Below are 6,000 nucleotides of genomic sequence, written 5' to 3'. Positions count from 1 at the left end.
TGACAACCATATCAACGGAAAAGGTTGCATACAGCAGAGCATACATTAGCAGCTGGTAGTGGGAATGACCTAAAGCAACAACAAAAATCTGCTTTTGTCAGTACTATTAACACTTCACTGGGTGCTTACTACAGCCAGCTTCTACATTTAAATGAACTGAAACATTATTTTGGGTTCAAATTTTATTTTATACTTATATTTATTTATTATTTGAACATCAGTAAAAGTCAAAGCCAGCACTTTCTTTCTGTTTTCCATATAAGATAAAGGAAACAAAAAATATCAAGTCCAAAATGTTAGTTAAGTTAAGACAAACTGACCCATAATGGAAATTATTAGAACACTTTGAATACAAATGAGTACGTATTCATTAACAGCAAAGATCTCACTTATAAAATATAGACTTTACATAGAATTCTGTACAGGTACAGACAAAACAGTTCCACAAGACTTCCTCTGACTCACTTCTTTTACTTACTTTGGACCAGAGATCACATTTCCGCAAATTCAGGAAAAACAATTTTATACACATGCACACTTAAGTGAGACTCGGGATACCTATAATAGCACAAAGATAATAATAGTAATAGTAATAAAATAAGAATGTAACAGTGACCTTACATCCATGAATTTACTTCTATAGGCCTCAAAGTTTTCTTATACTGCTGTTAGAAAAAATGGGGCACTCCAATAGCTCCAACCCTCTCCACCTTTGCCATGGCCTTATGTCCCTATTGCCTAGTTTAACCCTTGTGGTCCCCATTAGCGCCCGGATCGAGTGTTAAAGCTGCAGCACACCTGACCCGGCGGCTCTTTGCATGTTTGCATATGTGTGTTTGTGTGAATGAGAATGAGTTCATTTAGGAGGTGGACACACACAGCAGTCATGCCGCTTCATATGGTAATACCCCGAACATGTGGCTCGGGCATTGGCGGCTCGCACTGTTCAGAATGACCCCCTACCCGTTTTCCAACCCCATCCCATTCATACATCCTCAATGTGGCTCCCCATTCACGCTGCTTTCACATAGAGAGGAGGGACGAACAGAAAGGGGTCTCTGAGGGAAAAGGGCTGGCCTGAGGAGAGGGAAAAACAATTCGTGTGCAAATGGTTGGAGGATGACCCACCCCCTCTCCTCCCTTCTCCTCCCTTCTCCTCCCCTCTCCTCCCCTCTCCTCCCCTCTCCTCCCCTCTCCTCCCCTCTCCTCCCTTCTCCTCCCCTGCCCCGGGACGTTAGGGAAGTCAAGAACGGGCTGTTATTTTTCTTTGTGGTGCATCTGTGAAATACCAATCAAACGTAGTGGGAGTGCGTTTATATTTACTTGTATAAATGTGTGAGCAAACCAATCTCTCCAAACAGAAAAGACCTAGTGTCCCCTACATTTTCATAGGACAAAGTTTGACAATGGGCACTTTGTTAGAAGAGCTGTGGAGATGTAAATCAGCCATTTGGGTTGGGGGGAGTCAAAATAACTGTCCCTCCCGCAGCGCCCCCACTCACAACTGACAAAGTTTATAAAAGCCGGGGTTATAAAAATATTGCCATGACACAAAAAAATATAGCGATGTGGTAGCTATTGAATGTTTGGGGCTGACCTCACCTGAAGAGTACTCTTACAAAGCAGTACCATGGCTCTGATCTCATTGACTCATCAGGACAGTGTGTTGACCAACTACAGACAGATAGATGGTCCAGGTCCACTCTAATCCTATCAAAGCGGCATCAGGACCAAAAACAGCCCCTGTATAAGACGAGAAAACCCCTAGAGGAGTGGGAGAAAAGTTAAGCTTCTGTATTGCTTTACACTTATATATAAAAACACAAATTGTCTGCTCATGTGTTAAGCAATTTATATAAAACTGGGGCTATTGAAATCTGAAATTATACTGGCACACACTATGTTTATTTTGGGATATTTTGATTCTGGAAGTTTTCATTGTAATTAAATCTGAAAGTATTTTTGATGTGTGTTGCCTCAATATGGACAATAAAACTAGAGGGATACAATATAATCTAGACAGGATCTGAAGAATATTAGCCAACTCAGAAGAACAAGAACAATAAAAACTGGTTCTCATCTTGCAGCGTGATCCTTGAGTGGTTCACAGGCATTCAAGTGTATCTACTTGCACATAAAACACACAGCGGAGGTAGAGGGCCAGAACAGGCTGAGCTGTGTCCACTGTGGTCTGGCTGTGGTCAGTGGCTCTGGTATGCTGGTTGGTTTGAGGCTGCAGGGCTCTGGAGGCTGAGTGTGAATGAGCGGCCGGTCAGGCAGACAGACAGTGGTCAGAGATAAGCACATGAAAGCCCTGGGGATGGCTGCTGGGGGAGAGATGGATCCATCAAAGTCTGTGTGACATTTGATGCCAAACTCATGAAAACAACACAATGATGCTGTCGGAAATTATTTACAGAGGGAAGTGTGGGATGCAAATGGGAAAATAACATGGCATTCATAGACATTTCAAATCAGGGAGAGAATCTTATGGTTTCAAAGAGGAAGAGGAGGATGGTCAAAAAATGTAATAAAAGGACAAAAAGAAGGTGAGTGGTAGTGATTTAATGGGAGCTCTTTATTTATTAATATTTAGGAGAACAATGTATTTTCATCCAATAAGAAAGCACTGGAAGGAATGATGAAGGCTCAAATTTGATTAAAACTGGCTGAACTTCAAGTGTACTCTAAAACTTTATTTTGTGAACTTTGTATTCAAAAAGAACAAAAAAATGTATTTTCAAAAATAAGATTATTTGAACCATTCACTCATGGTACCATCTGTAAATTTATTAGATTTTTTTTTAACCAGTAGATGGCAGAGGTGGAACCTGTTTGCCCCTCCCCTCACCTGGCCTTTGTTCAGACTCACCTGTGCTCTCTGCTCTTCTGTCAGGGTAAAGCTGGCACACTATCAGACAGAAGTAACGTAGATAGCATCTAGTGGTGATATGTGAGAATGCAGCAGGGCCTGGTCGGTCAATCTAATCACAAATGGCAGCTTTAAAGAGCCATTCAATAAACCAGCTTGGTTAATAACATAAATTTGAGGATTTGTAATTACAGTTATTGAAGGTTAAGATTAAATTTAATTAGAATTTTTAGTGGCCTTTTAGTGTTTAATTAAGTGCAAATACTATAAATATGTATAATTATGAAAAAGAGCAGAGCACTCTAAAGTATAAAAAAACCCCCCAAAACTATGAATTACTCTCAGAGGCACACGAATAAAACTGTAAATGAAAAGTACTTTTTTCACGGGAGCTGTGCCTACCTGCTGGCACTCTCTATTTCACACTTGTATAATGCATTTTTCCCTAGCCTGTTTTCATGTGCTACTGTTTATCAGCCATTTCCTGTTTGCATGCTGCACTGACTAACAACCAGCAGTAAAAGTGCTATTAGATAATGAAGTGAGTTCACCTCCGGTAGGTGCCAAACAGCCCCAGGCCTTCTGAGCAGTCAAGTAACGACAACTCCTGGGTATACAGCACAGTTGACAAGTTTGGACACTCCTAGAGAACGGCAAAAACATACCTTGTTAAAATGTATATCAGGAGTGAACATGGTTATGATTTAGTCTAGCTGCTTTCTGCAAATGGGACAAGTCTTTATAAGTCAGCTGTGGGGTTTCGCATTGTACTATCGATTCAACTTTTATGAGCCAAAACTTTATGCACGGCTGTAAAACGTTGATTTTATCCATTGGGCATCACGATTGACCACTTTGGGTATATTTATGGTCTACAGGGCTGCTGGCTGGACCGCCCTGGCTTGGGTCTTGGTGCTGTGGGGACGGTTTGGGCTGGGGACATGAGCGGGTCTATATAGTGAGCTGTGTGGGAGCGACACATGAAGCACAGTGACCGCTCTGTTCCAATATCTGAAGAAGAGGAGCAGGAAAGCCCATGGCCCTGCGCAGTCATGAAACAGTGCTTTTGTGTCAGAGGGTTGAAAAACAGCCCATTAGAACGCTCTGCCGATTAGCTGCACAAAGACGAGGGCCTGTCTCTGAAATCTGCTGCAGAAAGACTATTTAGTGTATACTGTATCAAGGGACGGCAAACAGGATCCTCTTTTTGCACCCGGCGCTGGCCTCCCCCCTTATTTTCTTACAAAGGACTTTCTCTGCATTCCTCCTCTGGGTTGAAGATCCTCTCCGGCCCCCTTTTCTTCCATTCATCTTCTCATCCAAGCCCCTCTGAAAAACACTTTGAGCTAAATGCAAGAGAAGTGTCTATATGTTCCACTAGCGAGGAGCCAAGAACAGCTAAGACAGAGCCAGTGGTCGTCCTGTCCCCCGATGACCCTCTCACTTAATTCGGTCCACTTGTTGTCTTTTCCATCAGGCGTTACCACTCCTCACGGGCCCTCCAACCTAAATTTGAGCTTGCAGACATATATAGCGGTGCTTTGTCATTTCTCTGATGTAGACATGTCTTTAAGGCTTGTGCTGGTGCCTGCTTGTGTGGGGCACAGCTGTGGTCCGAATCCGTTAGCTCACCACAGGGCAGTCTGCTTGTGTCTCACTGTGTTTATCCATCTATGGCACTGTGTAATATGGCTGTGCATGGTAGCGAGTCTTCTCCTGGGCATTGAACTTATTTTCTGGGCATGCTGGGTGTGTCAACATTAGTTAAGTCAATCTGGAAAGAAAGGGAGAGAGACAAGGTCCAAGTATTTATGTGATGGTGGGTTTAACAATAAAAAGTTATATTTTTAGCGATTATTAATGCAGAATGATACTGTGTCATTAACAAGCTTATGTGTTGTTTGACTGTAATACAATCATTTCTCGTTTCCTTTGTTGAAACATATTAATTATATGTTAATGCTGGTTGGAAAAGTGCAGCCGGAAATCCCATGTAATCTTTTTCACAATGCACTTCTCCTCCAGGCCTATAATGCATGTGTCCACTTGTATATCCACATACAGTCAAGTCTTTATAAAAGGAATGGATAGACATGTTCGGATTGCAGATTCACCCCAGGCTGATACAGGGAGAGGCTTCCTATGACCTCACTTGAAACGCTATGCTCCACTGACTCATGCTCTGATCAACTCTGACTAGCTGCATTTTTCATTTCCTTTTTATTCTGATGCTAACCCCTGGACAAAGGTATGTTTATGACCAGTTGTCAAATGTATAAAAATCCACATTGATGCTAAAACTACTATGTAACAAAGCACTCATTTCAATTATGCTGAAATAAATGACAAAACAGGACAAAATTGGATCATTTCTGGACAAAAGTACCATATATAGTACCTTATATAGCTGGGTGTGGCTATATATGATATGACTTGTTTAGTAATTAATATCAGTGTTCTGGTTTGGGAACGTTAATATGCAAATCATTATTCTTCGTTGAGTTTGATTATGTCACACGAGGAAGGGTCTATCAGGTTATATAAGAAAGTCTATCAGATAAACCAATACTGTTGATCCGCCTGCGCGCGTGTTGTCCATAGATACATGGCCAGATGAATCAATGCCCAATACATTTCTCAATAACGCCTTTGAGGAAGCCCGCAGTCAGGAAATAATCATCATTAGACGCCTCACACCAAAGCTGATCAATAGCTCTGATTGACACAGCAATGTTTTCCAAATGTCCCTTGGAGCATTTCCCGTCTTCCGTTCTTGCCCGTTCGAGCATGTGTAGGAAATATTTCTGTAAAAACGTGTTATCTAGGGCTGCGCTGCTCTGGCTCCTAAGCATACAGTACAATGTGTATCTTTTCACAGTGTAATTTGTAAATCCCTGGCAAGCATTAGCAGTGGGAGGAACAGACTAGTCTACTCCCACTCTAAGGACTGAGCAGCTTGGCACAGCCTCGCGTCGTCTCTTGGAAATGTGTAGGACAATATGGATAAGTCTATGGAATCAGGGACCAAAGGCAAAATCCGGTCCAAATTTAAAACCAAGACTTTAACACCAATTAGACAGTACTTTTGTAGGGGGAAAAATGCAACACAGTGCAATACAGAGCTCTGC

The sequence above is a fragment of the Periophthalmus magnuspinnatus genome, chromosome 9, assembly GCF_009829125.3.
Source record: "Periophthalmus magnuspinnatus isolate fPerMag1 chromosome 9, fPerMag1.2.pri, whole genome shotgun sequence".
In the NCBI taxonomy this organism is placed as follows: domain Eukaryota; kingdom Metazoa; phylum Chordata; class Actinopteri; order Gobiiformes; family Gobiidae; genus Periophthalmus; species Periophthalmus magnuspinnatus.
The sequence above is the reverse complement of the archived record's forward strand: the minus strand, read 5'-3'. Positions refer to the sequence as shown.